The 19,213-nt window shown below is 32.8% G+C and overlaps 1 protein-coding gene across 1 annotated transcript in view; it reads left to right on the top strand.

The window, feature by feature from the left end:
- Positions 1-446: 446 nt before the first annotated feature.
- LOC111507785 (sodium-dependent serotonin transporter) overlaps positions 447-19,213 on the top strand; it is an 83,467-nt gene continuing 64,700 nt past the window's right edge. The window contains exon 1 of the mRNA XM_023163140.2: positions 447-563. The gene's annotated coding sequence lies outside the window, so the exon portion shown is untranslated. The remainder of the gene's footprint in view (positions 564-19,213) is intronic.

Here is a 19,213-nt window from a genome sequence, read left to right as displayed (position 1 = left end):
AACTTCATTGAAACTTTTCGAAAAAAAAGTTTCCCATATGGTGCGCACTTTAATGGTGACACTGTATATCCACAGCATACTTTCATTATATCCAATGTAGTTTTTGATATGTATTTCAATCTGTATGTGTGAACAATTCGCTTTTTTTTCTCTTTTATTGTTATTTATTTCAATGTTATTTGTAATTCGTATTTTTATGTGACACATCTGACGCATTTCTAAGTTAATTTGTATGAACCTGGAGAAATAAAGAAATACTACAACTACTATAACCTTCGGTTATTATATTCCCCTTTCCGTAAGAATATACTTGAAATTATCCCCATCTCGGTGACCACCCCTACTCCGAAAAAACAACAACCCACCAATAGCGTCGCCCGGCAACTTTGGCGCAGATGCCGCCCTCCGGAGCGTCCTCAACTCCCGAAGAACTTCCAGCAGTAGTTGTCGCGCCTCTGAAAAGTTTGCCACGAGAACAGCGAGATCCAGCAGCAGCCCGACAAGGAAGATTTTCCGGCCGCAGGAGCATGCCACCTGACGCCGAATAGGGGCCACTCTCAAAGGTATTTATCATCAGACAGATTGGGGATCTTCACGGGCCGATGGGCATCGCCAAAGCTGTCCGCCGTCGATGACGTTATCGGGAAGGAAGCGGACCGTTTTGGGGATTCACCCGGCATTTAATCGGTTGCCATTTGGGGAAGTAGAGGGCTTTGTTTCGGATATAATGGGGGGCGGGTTCGTTTTTAGATATTTCTCCGAGAGTGTTGCGAGGAATGATTCATTCCGCGGATTAGTAGTTACCTTACGAATAGGACTCAAATGATTAAAGCAAATTATCACTACTCCACGTTATTCGCGTTATTCGAAGTAACCTCTGGTGTTCCTCAGGGGTCACACCTCGGTCCCTTATTATTCAATTTTAGTCTGGTTCACATGTACTCGATTTAGCTCTTTTTTGGTGCAGAGCCCTGAAAATAGGGCCAGAAGCGGGTAGTCTGGCTTCCGCGCGCCTTTCGTCACTCTGACATATCAACAAAAAAAATTATTTAAACATATTAAATGTAAATATTGAGGAATGAAAAAATTCATGTGATGTTGGGATACATCAATAAACAATAATCCGCAGTCAAAAAATTTTTATCACAATTTTAACGTTAATTATAAATTTGTTAATTAATAACTTTTTCTGAATTGAAAGTTAATATAAAAATCCCTATAATTATTAAACTGAAACCCTGGCATTTTTTTCCTTTGGTGAAGTTATCCTTAATAGGCAAAAAATAGATTACCGTTGCGAAAATAAAATTTTTTTTATTTTCTATTTTTTTATTGACAATTGAAAATTATAATTTTATAAAAAATACATTACAACATTTTTTTTTCTATTTTTTTATTGTTTCAATGTCTCATGGCTAAAAACTAATTATTAATATATTTTTTAAATTTTTTACAGCTATTGTTAAACAAATACATTGTTTATTAGCAATTCGAAAATTTTTTTTTTGCATTATGTTAATTGAAAAAAATCATGATATTTTCTTAAAAAATTTCTTTGTTGCTAAAAAATGCGTTTGTTAATTAACAGTCGTTTGTTGCAACTAAATATTAAAATTAAGGAACCGTTTTTTTTTAATCATAAATTCTATTGTTCTTTAAGGTTTTGAAAAAACTTTTTTTGATTCTTTTTCTAATTGTTTATTTAAAAAAAATTGTTATGAACAAATATTTTTTTTTCAATACTTTGTTCTATAATAAAAGTAACTATGTGTTTTTTTTTAATTTATTCTATTTTTTATAAAATCCTTATGATTTATTGTTACATGATACGAAATTTAATTTGAAGAGATTTGAAATTTTTTCTTTTTTTAATAAATAACGATCAATAATTGAAGAAATAATAGGACTACAACTTTAGTAGAAGGCTTAAATTGTTAATAAATTCATAATGAACAAAAAAGACTTGAAGCATATTTATCATAACTGCAGTGGTTTGAAAGTTATTATAATTATAAAAGCGAATGAAAAAGATAAGTATCAAAGTACTTATAAGTATTAAATTAAAAATTTTATAGAAAATAAATAAATTAAAAAAAACACATAGTTACTTTTATTATAGAACAAAGTATTGAAAAAAATTAAATAAAAAAAAATTTGTTTATAACAACATTTTTTTTTAAATAAAAAAAGAATAAAAAAAAGTGTTTTCAAAACCTTAAAGAACAATAGAATTTATGATTAAAAAAAAAGACATAAATCTCATTTTTCAATGGTTATGCTATATGTGAAGGTATGACATTTGTCAAACCCACAAAAAAATCGTATACATGTTAACTTTTACGTCAATTTATATCTTCAATTTATTGTTTTTTAGTCATTTTTACTGTAATTATGATTTGTAATGTTATTCAAAGGCGAAAATATTCAAAAATCATTAAATTATAGGCCCTGAAGAAGCTTCCCATTAGAATCGAAAGCTTGGCAAAGTAAAGCAGATTTTGATTTTTTATTTTTTGACTGAGAGACCATGTTGATCCATTTTACCATACATTTCTCCAGTCGCTAAGATTATCCACTTTATATACATATTATATACACATATAGACACACACACACACACATACAAACACAAAAATAATGTATAGAAACAAAAGTGTATAAAATATGGTTAAAAGGTTTCGTTATAAAATTCTTGCAAACTATAATAGGGCCTCTCGATAAGAAAATCCTTTGTATTATTATTCCGCTGTATTATTATTCCTGTTATTATTCCGCTGACGAATCAATCGCTGATATTGATCAAGACAGCGATAATTTTTACGATGTGAAAGTCTCACATCACATCAAAGTTAACATCAAAAAAACATGGAGGTTGGCGATCTGCAGCGGTAACTGAAGGCTATACGGATAAATTTGATTTCGAATGAAGGACGGTTTCCTCAATTACATTCTGAAATATTCTACTAAATATTCATCAATAAGTTTGTAATTTGCTCTACTGGTTTTCTTGTAATTTTTTATCATTCGGTGCGCACTGTGCGCAATTTCACTGAACCACCCTCTGCTCTTTCACGGTACTTGCTTCTACGGAAATAACTTCGACAAGAAGCCTTTAATCCAATAAAGAAACCATGGGGTTTCTAAATAAATATCGCAACCATATTATCAATACCCAAATGGATGGAAAGCTCTTTGTGAAAGCAGATAGAGCGTAATTTGAAATAACCCTGAATATTTCCATAGACGTTCATCCCTTGCTTTAATTTTCAACGGTAAAAAATATAGCCTAAAATCATCCGCGCGGATTCGGTTTTCAAAACCCCGGATTACCTTCTGCAGGAAATATTTATTTGTGATGTGATATGCAAAAGCTGGAACACGTTTAATCTACCTGTTCGCGTAACTAATCAAGCTGGAAAAATTAAAACCTTCATTAGATCGTCAAACGTTTCGATTTCCATTCGTTACAGGGGGTTAAACACGGTGAGCTCCAATGATAAATTCATGATGGTCAATAATTTCAATGATGCCTTCATGGACTCTTATATTTTCAACAGAACATTATGCAGGAGGTATTGCTAGATATTCTTTAGTACACTGAAAACTAAAAACTGTTCAGGATGTACAAAATATCTGTCACGATCTGGGTATTGTGATTGGTAGAAACGTTTCATCGAGTGGCCTACTGAACCACCTGATTTAGACCAAATTGACCTATCAAAAAGTCCTATTTTTTTCAAATGGAACACCCCGTTAATAATGTCCTATACCTATCTCTATCTGTTTTCGAGATAAAAAATAAATTGTGCTAAATATGGTCCAAAACATAGCTTTAATTGAAATTAAGTACATCAGTACTCTCAATTCATGAAAAGTTGATATTTTGATGATGGTTTGGACGAACTCGAAATATTCAAATAACACCAAGAAATCGACTCCATATCATACAGGGCGTGCTAAAATTACTATTATTTCCATTGTGCATGAAAGCAGTCGAAAGTTCATTTTTTCAAATGAAACCCCCTGTATATTATTCGATAAATTGAAAGATGGTGAAAAATGCTTCAAGATGATATTCATATCCCTATACCTAAATGGTCAAGTTTTCTTAATAAAGCCATTTTTGTGGAAAAATAGTTATTCACGTTTTACCTATAAGTGTTGAAAGTGGCATTTTATTTTGTGAGTGGGGATTATTGCAAAACGAGCGTCAGCAAGTGGAGCAAACTCACGAGCAAAATAAAATCACTTTTAACAAATGTATCATACAAATTTTTTTGAATAACGTTACTGCTGATAATAAAAAAAATTATAGGGTCCATGGGATTTGAACACACGATCTTTGGATTACAAGGCATATGTTACAACTACATACGCCAACTCACGTTATTTTAAGGAGGATTATTGGTTAGTCATGAAGGACTTTCTACAGTTGGACTGAATACTACTTCGTCATCGTCAGTAACTTCACAGGGATTTAATATTACCAATAGCACGAACTGCATGTGTGAACTTTTGTAAATGATTTTTTGGTAGGTGTTCTGATTGAAATGTTTCTATCAAAGAGATTTTCAATAACAGTTGTACAAAAAATTATTTTTAAAGAATCGATTTCTAGGTAGCCGTGGAAATATCAAGCTCATGACAGTTTGGTGACTTTTATAAGTAATTGATAAATGGTTATTGACGGTGTTTCAAAAAATCGCCAAAAATGAATGCAAATATTGATTATTCAAACGAAGTTCTTATGAAATTATTTATTATACACGGACAGTGTGATCAAATAATTGCCAGAACTTGTAGAAAATTCCACCAAATGTATCCTGAATTAACAACAATGAACGAGAGGAAGTTTGTAAGATTACAAAATAATTTCCTTATCTATGGCTCCATGTTAAAAGCGCCTTCAACATTACCAAAACCTGTTACTTCAAATGAGGACAATATTGTTAACGTTTTGGTATATTTTTATGCATATCAAGAAGCTTCCATTCGCAGTGCAGAAAAATATTTAGGTGTATCACATGCTTCAGTACAACGAATTTTGAAAAATCGCGGAATGCATCCGTATAAATTTACCAAAGTTCAAGCTCTAAAAGCAGAAGACTTCGAACGTGGAATGCAATTTTGTGAATTCCTTTTGATTCATACACAGGAAGATCGGGAATTTTTGTCAAAAATAACTTGGAGCGACGAATCAAAATTTACGAGGGATGATATTTTCAATAGAAGGAATAAACATTTTTGAAATGATCATAATCCTCATGTTACAAAAGAAATGGGTTTTCAAGAAAAAATTGACCTGAATGTTTTCTGTATTCTGAAGAACAATAAAATTAGCTTTTTTATTTATGAAGACACACTGAATGCAGAGAGATATCTCCAAATATTAAGGACGACTGTAACCGATTTTCTTGAAAATTTGCCTTTAGAGGAATATAGGAATTCGTGGTTTCAACTGGACGGAGCGCCAGCTCATTCCACCCAGGAAGTTTCCAGGAAACTTGACGAACTCTTCGACGATCGTTGGTTTAAGCGTTTAGGGCCGTAGGATTGGCCACCGAGATCACCCGATCTCACGCCACTTGACTTTTTTATGAGGTGTTTTAAAAGAAAGAGTATACAGTACTCCAGTGCCTACCAAAGAAGAATTGCGATGGCGAATAGTGCGGAGTATTGAAGATCTGGATCCCCAGGAAATTGAAAAAGCAACCACAAGTGTTTAGAATGTAATGGACAACATTTTCAGCATTTATTGTGAAAATGTGATATTTTGTTTACAATTTTGTTATTTTGAAACATCCTATTCTGTTATTGTCTGTACTTTCACATGTTTCAGCCCACAAAATCTTACTTTTTACCGAGAAATGACTGATTTTTGTTACAGTTGTTCCCTGGAAACTTTGAGCTATATTTAAGGAAATTATTTTGTAACCTTACAAACTTCCTCTCGTTCATTGGTGTTAATTCAGGATACATTTGGTTGAATTTTTCACACGTTCTAACAATGATTTGATCACTGTTCATGTGTATAATAAATAATTTCATAAGAACTTTGTTTGAATAATCGATATTTGCATTCATTTTGGAAGATGATTCGAAACACCGTCGATAACTCTTTGTAAATTACTTATAAAAGTAACCGAACTGCTATAAGCTTGATAATTCCACTGCTACCTAAATCCAAATTCTAAAAAAATATTGTTTCTAGAAGAAGCGACTTTATTGAGAAAACTTGACGATTTAGGTACAGGGACATGATATATCACCTTGAAGCATTTTTCACCATCTTTCAATTTACCGGGTTATATACAGGGGGTTTCATTTGAAAAAATGAACTTTTGACTACTTTTATGCACAATGGAAATAATAGTAATTTTAGCACGCCCTGAATGATATGGAGTCGATTTCTTGGTGTTATTTGAATATTTCGAGTTTGTCCAAACCATCATTAAAATATCAACTTTTCATGAATTGAGAGTACTGATGTACTTAATTTCAATTAAGGATATGTTTTGGACCATATTTAGCACAATTTATTTTTTATCTCGAAAACAGATAGAGATAGGTATAGGACATTATCAACAAAAAAGTAATAAAATACCAGAGCGATTCCAAAAATGTATTAATATACGGGGTGTTCCATTTAAAAAATTAAAGTTGCTAGGACTTTTTGATGGAAGTGGCAACGCCGCAATGCTGAAAATATTTCAGTTCGATAGAACAGGTAAGGAAATGTGAGAGGTGAAATTTTCAGAAAAATCATGCTTTGCGTTTTCCAGAAACGTCTAACCTACCATCGACCGTGAGTCACGCTGTATATAAGACAGCCGTATCGTCAGCAAAGCTCAAAATTTTACCTTTTGTTGGTATCTGCAATAGTTCATTCAAATATATTGTAAACAGAATTGGTTCTAGAACCGTTCCTTGTGGAACACCATAAGTAACAATTCTGGGATAACTCATAATTCCATCGATACTAACTCTCTGTTCTCGGTCACATAGATAGCTTTCGAGAATGTCGTGAGCTTTCCCACGTATTCCGCAGTTCTCTAATTTTCTCAGGAGTTTTGTATGACTGACGGTACCAAAAGCTTTGGATAAATCAACGAAGATGCATATAAGCATATATTAAATTTTGCTGCATCCTCTTCCTATTACAACACCCAAAACTGCAGATACACTCTGAAACTCACTGTGTCAACTAAAAACATCACCAGAGACTCCATATTTTACAACGGTGGAAAAATGTACAATCGTTTGCCTATGGACATAAGATCTGCCAATATAAATGACTTCCAATTCAGGAAGTTAGTCAAACAATTTCTATCTGATAGACCCTATTATACTTTGGATGAATATTTTAACGATAGCTTTTAGCTGACTTACGCATATTTTTTATCTTTATTCATTAAGAAGCTCTTCAGTTGTTACTTTTTATGTTTACTCTTTTATAAACTTGATTTTTACTCTTTTATATATACATATCTTTTATATCCTCCATTTTAACATGGTTTGTACCCATGCACTATTTATATTTTTATTTCAGTTGGTATGTATCGAATTTTTTAAGTATGTACTACACAAGCTTTGTCTACAAGACTATGTCTTATGATAATAAAGCATATTATTATTATTATTATTATTAATGCGGTGATGAACAGTCACCCTAACTAGTGTACAGATAGACCATCGAATATAAAATACCCTGTATATAGGTAATATATGTCATTTTTCTGTTGATAACAATTGAAACACATCTGAAAACTCTAATAGTCGTGCCTGTGTATGATATTTCATGTGCATCCCCGTATGTGTAACACGAACAGATAAATGCCAATTTGACTTCGATTCAAAATAAATTCCAGAGGCTTCAGAGGGATTATGAACATAAAACACTGTTGGCATTCGCCGTTTTCAGAAAAACTGCAATATTGGTGATCGCAAATCCAGAACAATTTTGTTTAATCGCTGAACTGGATGTTGTTGTATTGGTTGCGTTCATTTTTTTCTCAGTTGTTATTTTTTCGAATGGTGAAGATTGTTAAATGATTGTTATTTCAGTAAATTGTACATAAATAACGAACTGTATAAATAATTGAAAAATGTGCATTCAAAGGAGACCAGTGACGGCTCGTGCCTTGGAGAACAGGGGAGGCTAAAGTCATAAAGACTATATACAGTGTCACACATAAAGTCCGCATCAAATGGGATTTTTTTTTGTTCATCTCATCAAGCAACTTTTGATATCTCCATTAGGTTGTGCTTTAAAAATGATGCCAAATGACATGCATATGACCGATCAAGTGATTTTTTCTTTCCTGTCCAATTTGACATTTTTTCCAAAAAATGTTCAGAAAAGCAGTTATTGCTCGAAATTTCGAAAATCGGTAAAGAGAAAAGATGATTGTTTTTTCATTTTTCACCCATATACCAATGTTTAGGTCTCTAGTACAAATTTAGTTTTTTTACAGTTTTTCGAAAATTTGACATTTGCCGATTTCTCAAATTTAGCCAAACCTCAACAAAGTTAGTGCTTTATGCCTAACTTATCTTTCCAACGCATTTTTATTACCAATTGCAATTCTAAATACAACTTATTTCGCAAAAATTTAAAACACCAGAAAAAATTATGCCAAAAATGATGCAAAGTTGATACAGTTTTTAAAAACAGATAAATATTTCACTTTATTTCTACTTTTTGCGAAATAGCTTGATACATAAGCATAAATAAAAAACAATATCAATGAAAAGTCAACAATTTATTCTTTACTGCACTTTTCAAACAGTTAAACTTTGATTTACTAATTACGAAAAATTACAACGCAATTAAACTAAGGGAAGGAATTATATGAAAGTAATTTCACATTCACTAAATATCTCTTATGAGGTATTACTTCAGAAATCAATTTAGATTTTGTTGCCTAGAAAACTAAACCGTAAAAAAATCTAACAAACATCTGTTAAAATAAAGTTATAATTTAAATTAAGAACACTAAATCAAATCGAAACATATGCCTAAACCATGTAAATACCAATAGAAATACAAAATAAAAAGTCACTTTTCAGTGTGCCTTCCACCACGTTCAATGCAATCAATTGTCCTTTTTAAAACATCTTTAACTGCATTCTTTATACTACGGGGTTTCGTGCTTACAACACATTCTCGAATAACTGTCTCTAAATGGTTTATATCTCGAAAAGGTCTTTGCTTATACACCTTTTGTTTTAAGTAACCCCACAAGAAGAAATCTAGTGGGGTTATATCAGGAGATCTAGGCGGCCAAAAGTGTTCCATATTGCGACTAATTACTTTGCCCCTAAATATTTCCAAAAGACGCTCTTTAACCACCCTTGTAGTATGAATAGGTGCACCATCACACTGATACCACACAACATTTCTTACTTGAAGGGGCATATTATCCAAAACTTCAGATAGTTCGGTATTCACAAAGTGTAGGTAGTCCACAGAATTTAAATTATGTCTAAAAAAGTATGGTCCTATAATTTGATCGTTTAATATGCCACACCATATATTCGTCTTAAATGAATATTGATCTCGACATTCGATTACGAAATGTGGGTTTTCTTTTGCCCACCACCTGCAGTTTTGCGAGCTCACAACGCCATTTGAAGAGAAGGTCGCTTCATCTGTCCATAAAATTTGATAAGGAAAATGATAATTTTCTTTTTTTCCCCTTGAAACCAAAAAGAAAAATACAAGCGCATATCGAAGTCCGTTTCTTTTAATGTATTGATAAATTTCGGTTTATAAGGCGTAAATTTATTTTTGTGTAGAATACGTCGCACACTCTCTTGGTTAACATCTGTTCTATCTGCAATATCTTGAATACTTGTTTTTTTATGTTCTACGACATCCAAACATATTTCAAATTCCACTTCTTCAGTATGTCTAGAAGGCTGATGTGCTTTTCTAAAATTACTCTCAACCGAGCCAGTAGATTCAAACTTAGCTATTATCCTACTGTTGACTGATGAATATTTCTTGCAGGATGTCTGGCATTGAAAATATCAGCTACTTGTCGGTGACCGGTATTCTCGCCGCATATTAAAACGATTTCAATTTTCTCTTGAAGATTCAGCATTTTTAACAACACACTAGACAACGAATAAACTATTTTAAATCTAAAAACTGATAAACACTATTTTGAGTTATTCAACAAATGTCATATGACAATAAAATATTTTGCTTATTCAGTTCAGTTCAATTGTTTCCACAGTACCCTTAGTTTAATTTCGTTATAATTTTTCGTAATTAGTAAATCAAAGTTTAACTGTTTGAAAAGTGCAGTAAAGGATAAATTATTGACTTTTCATTGATATTGTTTTTTAATTATGCTTATGTATCAAGCTATTTCGCAAAAAGTAGAAATAAAGTGAAATATTTATCTGTTTTTAAAAACTGTATCAACTTTGCATCATTTTTGGCATAATTTTTTCCGGTGTTTTAAATTTTTGCGAAATAAGTTGTATTTAGAATTGCAATTGGTAATAAAAATGCGTTGGAAAGATAAGTTAGGCATAAAGCACTAACTTTGTTGAGGTTTGGCTAAATTTGAGAAATCGGCAAATGTCAAATTTTCGAAAAACTGTAAAAAAACTAAATTTGTACTAGAGAGCTAAAAATTAGTATATGGGTAAAAAATGAAAAAACAATCATCTTTTCTCTTTACCGATTTTCGAAATTTCGAGCAATAACTGCTTTTCTGAATATTTTTTGGAAAAAATGTCAAATTGAACAGGGAAGAAAAATCACTTGATCGGTCATATGCATGTCATTTGGCATCATTTTTAAAGCACAACCTAATGGAGATATCAAAAGTTGCTTGAAGAGATGAACAAAAAAAAATCCCATTTGATGCGGACTTTATGTGTGACACTGAATATGTGAGTAAGTAGAATTTAGAGGTATTTTCAATTATCATCCTGTTATTTGAATCCCTACATTCCTACTCACCTATAAGAACGAAATATTTATTATACATATTTTTATTATATATATTTTATTTATTTATTATTATATAATTATTGTGATTCTTATAAATCATAAATGATTATTGAATAACGAAATTAGTTAGCTCCCTAACTATATTATTAAAGGGGAGCTGTTGGAAAGTAGGTTGCACTATATCGTTTACTTGAACTATACCACGACGGAGTAGGATAAATATTTTTCAAGATATGGAGCTACAAAAACACAAATATATCCGGCAAAGCTTTTGAAACAACCTTAATATAATTATATGGATATTTAAAAACTCATACGTAAGAATGAAAACTGTCATTCACTCGTATTATGTCTTTTTACAGATTTTCGTACTCCATGAACTCTTAATCAGGTGTATGAAATTATTTTGGGGATAATCATAGTACAGCCAGCTATAGCCATCTTGATTTTAATCGAATCTATTCGCAGGTTTAAATGCTCAACCTGTTTTTGTCAAGTTTACGGTTATGGGGCGATACTCAAACACCTCCAATAAATTGAAAATATACGGGAATTGTAAAGTTCGTCGATAACTTTTTATATCTGTCATTGACCATAAAACAGTCTGTGTCAATATAGAAGTTACGATCGGGGAGCAATTGATGTTTTTGTTGAGATATTTTGAGTTTGAATGTAACACGGGTAGACGATAGAATCCCTTATTTTGTCAAATAATTATTCTAACTCTCTATTAGACTACTTCACATTTTCCCTCCATTATTTTATTAGTATGGAAAGAAACGCTTCATTAAATCGATCTCGTATACTTTCCGATTATTCACGCTGACTGAGTCTCGATTACATCTAGTTTTTGGTTAATGACTCAGAAACTACCGAAAACTAAGGAATAAAATATTCTGACAGAAGAGAAAATTTCCAACGAAAAACTACCGAAACTCGTACCTCCCTTTACTTAATGGATTCTGAATATTACCAGAGTTTTATTAATTGGAGTTTTTTAATACCTCGACATGTGTTTCCATCACCACGTGATCATTATGAACGTGTCCTTTCCCCGCACGGCTGGCGCCCCAGTTGAAATATTCAAAAATCCTTTCTTATTGCACATCTACAACCTAAAAAGAACCTACATACAACATTTCAGCCTTCAAAAACATATCGATAGGGAGAAACAGTGATGAAAAGGTAATTTTCATATGTAAACGCGCCTCTTTTATCCCCAGGAGGGGAGCCCCAGTTGGAATTTTGAAAAATCCGTTCTTATTGCACATCAACAACGTAAAACGAACCTACATGCAAACTCTTTATGATAAAACTTACCGTATTCCTGAAAATCGCGAAAAAACAATTTTTTTCGAGATTTTTGACCTTTGACCTCGAATAAATTTTTTTCCAGGCATCGCAATCATTCGGAATTTTAAAATCCTATTTTTAACTATGTTTTGAACAATTATACTCATTTGCAGCTTGTTGTAAATTTATGTACCTTCACTCTTATTTTTTAGTTTAATTTGACCGGACTACTTAGTGACTACTTCTGTCTGAATATTTTATTCCTTAGTTTTCGGTAGTTTCTGAGTCATTAACCAAAAACTAGACCTAAGAAGCACCTTTATACCAAATTTTAGCTTCTTATAAGTAGTGATGGCCATCAATTATATTGTATGGGATAGCCAGGTTTCGAAAATGATTGTGCCAATTATTATTGCAAAAACTTTGGACTGGGAAGCATCACCCCTATCTACAAGAACTTATTGAACAACTTTGCATTTTCTCGGAGAGAGGAATTTTATTTCTGCTGTTTTTATTCGGCTAGGACAGTTTCAAGAAGAATCTTACGACACAGAATGATGCCAATATAGCACGTTACTTCTACGATACATTTTTCAAAACTTCTTCTGTGACACGACAACGAAAGATATCCGACAAATTTTCCTAATTATCAGGTCTTCTCTCTTGATTTTCTATTTCGAATTACAATCGGCATTGTAGCTGACTTTGCGTTACGAGAAAATATGTGATATCTAGATTATCGAATATCGCAAAGCGAGCAAGAATGTTTTGAATAGTCATCGAAAACTTCATAGATTGTTCATTATTGAAATGATCTAAACCAGGGGTCTCCAAACTTTGAAGCCTTCGGGCCATAATGATTTTTTCAGTTTGTTCCAAGGGCCAATTTCTGCCCTTAACTATATTTCTAGACTAGGATAGTCGCAAAGTGCGTGACCTAAGCAAACTTACGCTTTTTTGCATTTCAATTATTATTGTGTATTGTGACACTTAACGACATCTAGTGGCGAGTAGTGGTACTATGTACTATCTTTTTCAGCTACCCGCTAGGTGGCATTAGGCGTAATTAAATATTTGGAATTACCGCGTTGGTTCGAGAGAGTTCTGGTTCTAGCTAGTGTATTGCGATCACCTCGAGATGGCAGTAATAATTGCATATAAAAAGGCTAGCGGCGCAACTACGAGTTAGTCTGCGTAGGAAAGGCGAAGGAAGCGAAACTGTCTATTGTGAAATAAAGTAACACCCGTCAATAAAAGTATTTTGACTTGACTTATTGTTTTTATGTGTGATTTGTTAGTATGGAAAAGGAGCGAAAAATCGACAGTGAATGCAGAACGTTCCAAGAAGAGCTTTCAGTATTTTGTGATTGAGTCCAGTAATAACGCGCTATGTTTAATTTGTAATGAAACCATAGCTGTTCTCAAAGACTATAACATTAAACGACACTATAAATCGAAACATCTTCAAAGTTACTCCAAGTATACAGGAATTTTGGGGAAGGAAAAATTTGAAGCTTTGAAACGCGGACTCAAATCGCAGCAATCTTTGTTTACCAAAGCGAATACTGAACAAGAGTCTGCAACTCGCGCCAGCTTTCGTGTGGCTCTTGAAATCGGAAAACGTGGCAAACCATTCACCGATGGAGAAATGATAAAAGAATGCTTGATTGCACTAGCCGAAGAAATATGCCCCGAAAAGGTAAATTCATTTAAAAGTGTCAGTTTGTCAGCAAACACCGTGGCTCGGAGGGTGCAAGACATCGCAGAAAATATATCCTCTCAACTGTCTGACAAAAATGGACATCATGAGTGGTTTTCTCTAGCATTGGATGAGTCAACGGATGTGTCAGATACTGCTCAGGTGTTGATTTTTATTTGCGGAGTAGATAAAAGCTATGAAGTGTATGAAGAACTTCTTGATATTGATAATATTCACGGCACGACAACTGGGGCAGATATTTTTAAGAGAGTTGATAATGCCATTAATAAAAAGAACCTTCGATGGAGAAATTTGAAATCTATAACAACTGATGGAGGCAAAAATATGTATGGGAAAAATAAAGGAGTGGTTGCACTTGTGTCAAAGGATGTAGAAAATGATGGTGGTTCAAAACTATTAGTCTTGTATTGTATCATTCATCAACAGTCCTTTTGCGGAAAATGTTTGCATATGTCTGAAGTTCTAAAACCAGTCATATCAGTTGTTAACTTCATCAGATCCACTGGGCTGAATCATCGACAATTCCGCGAGTTTATTCAACAGATTGGAGGAAATTATTTACCATATCATACTGCCGTACGCTGGCTTAGTTGCGGAAAAGTCCTTAAGCGCTTTTTTGAACTTCGAGCAGAGATCGAAATTTTTTTAAATGAGAAGCATCGCCCTTTTGCCGATTTAGAAGATAGTGAATGAATGTGGAAGTTAGCCTTCTATGTCGATTTGACAAATCATATGAACGAACTGAATTTGAGATTGCAAGGAGAAAATCAGCTTCTCCCTGATTTATACACCAATATCAAATCATTCAGGCAGAAAATGATACTATTCCCATCGCAATTACGTAAAATATGTTTCACACATTTTGAAACATGTGAAATATTCAGCCACACTACAAAGACTGAATTTCCCGTCAATTTTGCAATCGAAACTTTGAGTGCTTTGAAAATAAATTTTGATACTCGTTTTTCAGATTTTGATGTCATTGCGAATGAAATTAAGCTTTTTCAAAATCCTTTTGATTCTGACATTGAAACCCTGGCTCCGGAAGTCCAAATGGAAATTATTGATTTACGGTGCAGTGACATGCTTAAGAAAAAATATCAAAATTCATCTTTGTTGGAATTTTATAAGAGTCTTCCACTGGAACAATTTGATAATTTGCATAAATTTGCTCGTGGGTTGTTTTCTGTTTTTGGTACTAGTTACTTGTGTGAGAAAACGTTTTCCAAGATGAAGTACACAAAGAATGTTTACAGATCTTAATTAACTGATGAGCATCTTAAATCTCTTTTGATAATTGGTACAAGTAAAATTGATCCACAACTACAAAATATTGTCGGTGGAAAATCACAATTACATAAATCTCATTAGTGTTTTTGTTTTACTGTGATTCATTTCAATTATTTGGTAGTTATTAATATGCTTAAACTTAGATACTCAAGTTAAGTTTTCTTTGTCATCATTTCTGTCGTTAAGTTTTACCCTGCAAGTAAATAAAACCGAGTAATTATCATTCTGTGTTTTCTTCTTCAACTTATCACAGCAATAGTAACAACAATTAGGTACTCATTGACTGTCGCGGGCCAGATTGATGACACTGGCGGGCCGGATTTGGCCCGCGGGCCGTAGTTTGGCGACCCCTGATCTAAACGGAGGTACCCAAGTCGAATTGCCAGAATTGTAGTATTTCTTTGCACAATATTTTGAGAAAAAATGCAAAACAAATCACAAGAGAGTTAACATTTTCTGTATTTCCAAGTTTTAGATTTTTCACATTTATCGACTAGGTGATGTACACGGCCTCGACCGCGTAGAATTTGGATTGTCACATTAAGTTTCGTGACAGACCATTTAAAACTTCAGGTTTTCAATTTCAAAACTGACGAAATTCAATACAATCTTCAAACCCCTATTTTTTCCCCTTAGGGGGGTGGAAATTTTTGATTCCATTTATTGATGCTTATTTATGCTATACAATCATTAGGTGATCAATCAACCAACACTGACATAAAAACTTAGCAAGTTGACTTGGGTCTCACACCAATAGGTGGTTCCACTTATGTCTCGCCTGCATCTACGAAGTTATTTTTATTGAGTACTTTTCTTGGTTATTCACATTTTGTTTTCACTCGAGGACTGTCTGCCCGGTACTGACGATGCCCAATAGGCTGAAACAGCTGTCTACCGGTGGATCTCAAGTTGAAATCAATATGGGAGTTGATTTTCAAGGAATAATTTTCCAGCAGCTTGACTGCATTAACCTTTCTCGATTTCATATCATTTTTAGAAACATGTTGATTCGTGTTCCGATGACATTCCAGGACAGCTTCCCAAATTTCTGCTATTGTACAATTAAGATTTCAATCTACAATTGAATGTAGATTGAAATCTACATTTATACTGTTTGTTCTGCATAAGATGATCAACAAGTATTGAACTAGCTTCTCTCAAGTAAGTAGTCTCATCCAATCTATGAAATTGTAACTGTGTTGTTAATTTGTTTACATTTTTCAGTAAGTCCTGAAGAAGGAAATAAACATTTCCGAAAGCTTGACGTAATACCAAAGAGTTTTTCTTACTCCCTGGCATCCTCAAAATTGACTGCAACCTCACAAACAGAAATCACATAGTGGTTTCGAAGTTCTTTCTTCAACTGGCCAGTCATATATAACTGTGAATTGTTAAATTACCGTTATGGCTGTGAATTAAACTCATATTACAGTTAGAATTGTGAATACAGTTGTAAATGTGAATTTGTTGATTTATAGTTATATCAATGATTTAAAGATGTATCTTGAATTTACAGTTACAATTTCGAATTCACAATTATAACTAAAGTCACAGTTGTAAGTGTGAATACTAAAAGACAATGAGTCTTCTAGACGGCAAAAAAGTTATTTCTCACAAACATTTGCAATTATGATTACAGTTATATCTGTGAATTAAGCTATATATTCACGAATATACAGTTTAAATTGTGTTAACATTGTGAATACACAGTCCTCAATGTGAATTTGTTGATTTATAGTTATATCAATGAATTAAAGAAGATATATCTGTGAATGTACAGTTATAATTTCGAAGTCACAGTTGAGAGTGAGAATCATGAAAAACAATGAGTCTTCCAGACTGTTATAACTGTGAATTGCAGTTTGGTCTGTGAATCTACAGCGTTACTTGTGAATTCTCAGTTGATTGGTAAATTTGTTAATTTACAGTTATGGTTGTGAATTGAACTCATCTTTGTGAATTTTCAGTTAGAATTATGAATACAGTTGTGAATGTGAATTTGTTGATTTAAAGTTATATCTGTGAATTAAAGTTGTATCTGTGAATTTACAGTTATAATTTCGAATTCACAGTTATAACTAAAGACACAGTTGCAAGTGTGAATACTGAAACACAATGAGTCTTCCAGATGGCACAATTGTATTTTTCAGAAACATTTGCAATTGTGATTACGGTTATAGCTGTGACTTGAACTTACATTCGCGAATTTACAGTTGAAATTGTGGAAACACAGTTCTGAATATGCATTTGTTGATTTATAGTCGTACGAGTGTCTGTGAATTACAGAAGATATATCTGTGAATGTACAGTTATAATTTCGAATTCATAGTTATAATTGAATTTACAGTTAAGGGTGAGAATCATGAAAAACCAATGAGTCTTTCAGACTGTTATAACTGTGAATTGCAGTTATGTCTGTGAATCTACAGCGTTACTTGTGAATTCTCAGTTGATTGGTGAAATTGTTAATTTACAGTTATGGTTGTGAATTGAACTCATCTTTGTGAATTTACAGTTAGAATTGTGAATACAGTTGTAAATGTGAATTTGTTGATTTAAAGTTATATCTGTGAATTGAAGATGTATCTGTGAATTTACAGTTATAATTTCGAATTCACAGTTATAACTAAAGACACAGTTGCAAGTGTGAATACTGAAACACAATGAGTCTTCCAGATGGCACAATTGTATTTTTCAGAAACATTTGCAATTGTGATTACGGTTATAGCTGTGACTTGAACTTACATTCGCGAATTTACAGTTGATATTGTGGAAACACAGTTCTGAATATGAATTTGTTGATTAATAGTCGTACGAGTGTCTGTGAATCACAGAAGATATATCTGTGAATGTACAGTTATAATTTTGAATTCACAGTTATAATTGAATTTATAGTTAAGGGTGAGAATCATGAAAAAACAATGAGTCTTTCAGACTGTTATAACTGTGAATTGCAGTTATATCTGTGAATCTACAGCGTTACTTGTGAATTCTCAGTCGATTGGTAAATTTGTTAATTCACAGTTATGGTTGTGAATTGAACTCATCTTTGTGAATTTACAGTTAGAATTGTGAATACAGTTGTAAATGTGAATTTGTTGATTTAAAGTTATATCTTTGAATTGAAGATGTACCTGTGAATTTACAGTTATAATTTCGAATTCACAGTTATAACTAAAGTCACAGTTGCAAGTGTGAATACTGAAACACAATGAGTCTTCCAGATGGCAAAAAATGTATTTTTCAGAAACATTAGCAATTGTGATTACGGTTATAGCTGCGACTTGAACTTACATTCGCGAATTTACAGTTGAAATTGTGGAAACACAGTTCTGAATATGCATTTGTTGATTTATAGTCGTACGAGTGTCTGTGAATTACAGAAGATATATCTGTGAATGTACAGTTATAATTTCGAATTCACAGTTATAATTGAATTTACAGTTAAGGGTGAGAATCATGAAAAAACAATAAGTCTTTCAGACTGTTATAACTGTGAATTGCAGTTATGTCTGTGAATCTACAGCGTTACTTGTGAATTCTCAGTTGATTGGTTAATTTGTTAATTTACAGTTATGGTTGTGAATTGAACTCATCTTTGTGAATTTACAGTTAGAATTGTGAATACAGTTGTGAATGTGAATTTGTTGATTTAAAGTTATATCTGTGAATTGAAGATGTATCTGTGAATTTACAGTTATAATTTAGAATTCACAGTTATAACTAAAGTCACAGTTGCAAGTGTGAATACTGAAACACAATGAGTCTTCCAGATGGCAAAAAATGTATTTTTCAGAAACATTTGCAATTGTGATTACGGTTATAGCTGTGACTTGAACTTCATTCGCGAATTCACAGTTGAAATTGTGGATAGACAGTTCTCAATGTGAATTTGTTGAATTTTAGTCGTACGACTATCTAATAATTAGAGAAGATATATT

This window comes from Leptinotarsa decemlineata, unplaced genomic scaffold (assembly GCF_025532065.1).
Source record: "Leptinotarsa decemlineata unplaced genomic scaffold, Ldec_3_MD MMD2_P_RNA_scaffold_2, whole genome shotgun sequence".
NCBI lineage: Eukaryota > Metazoa > Arthropoda > Insecta > Coleoptera > Chrysomelidae > Leptinotarsa > Leptinotarsa decemlineata.
This window is presented reverse-complemented; position numbering and strand designations above follow the sequence as displayed.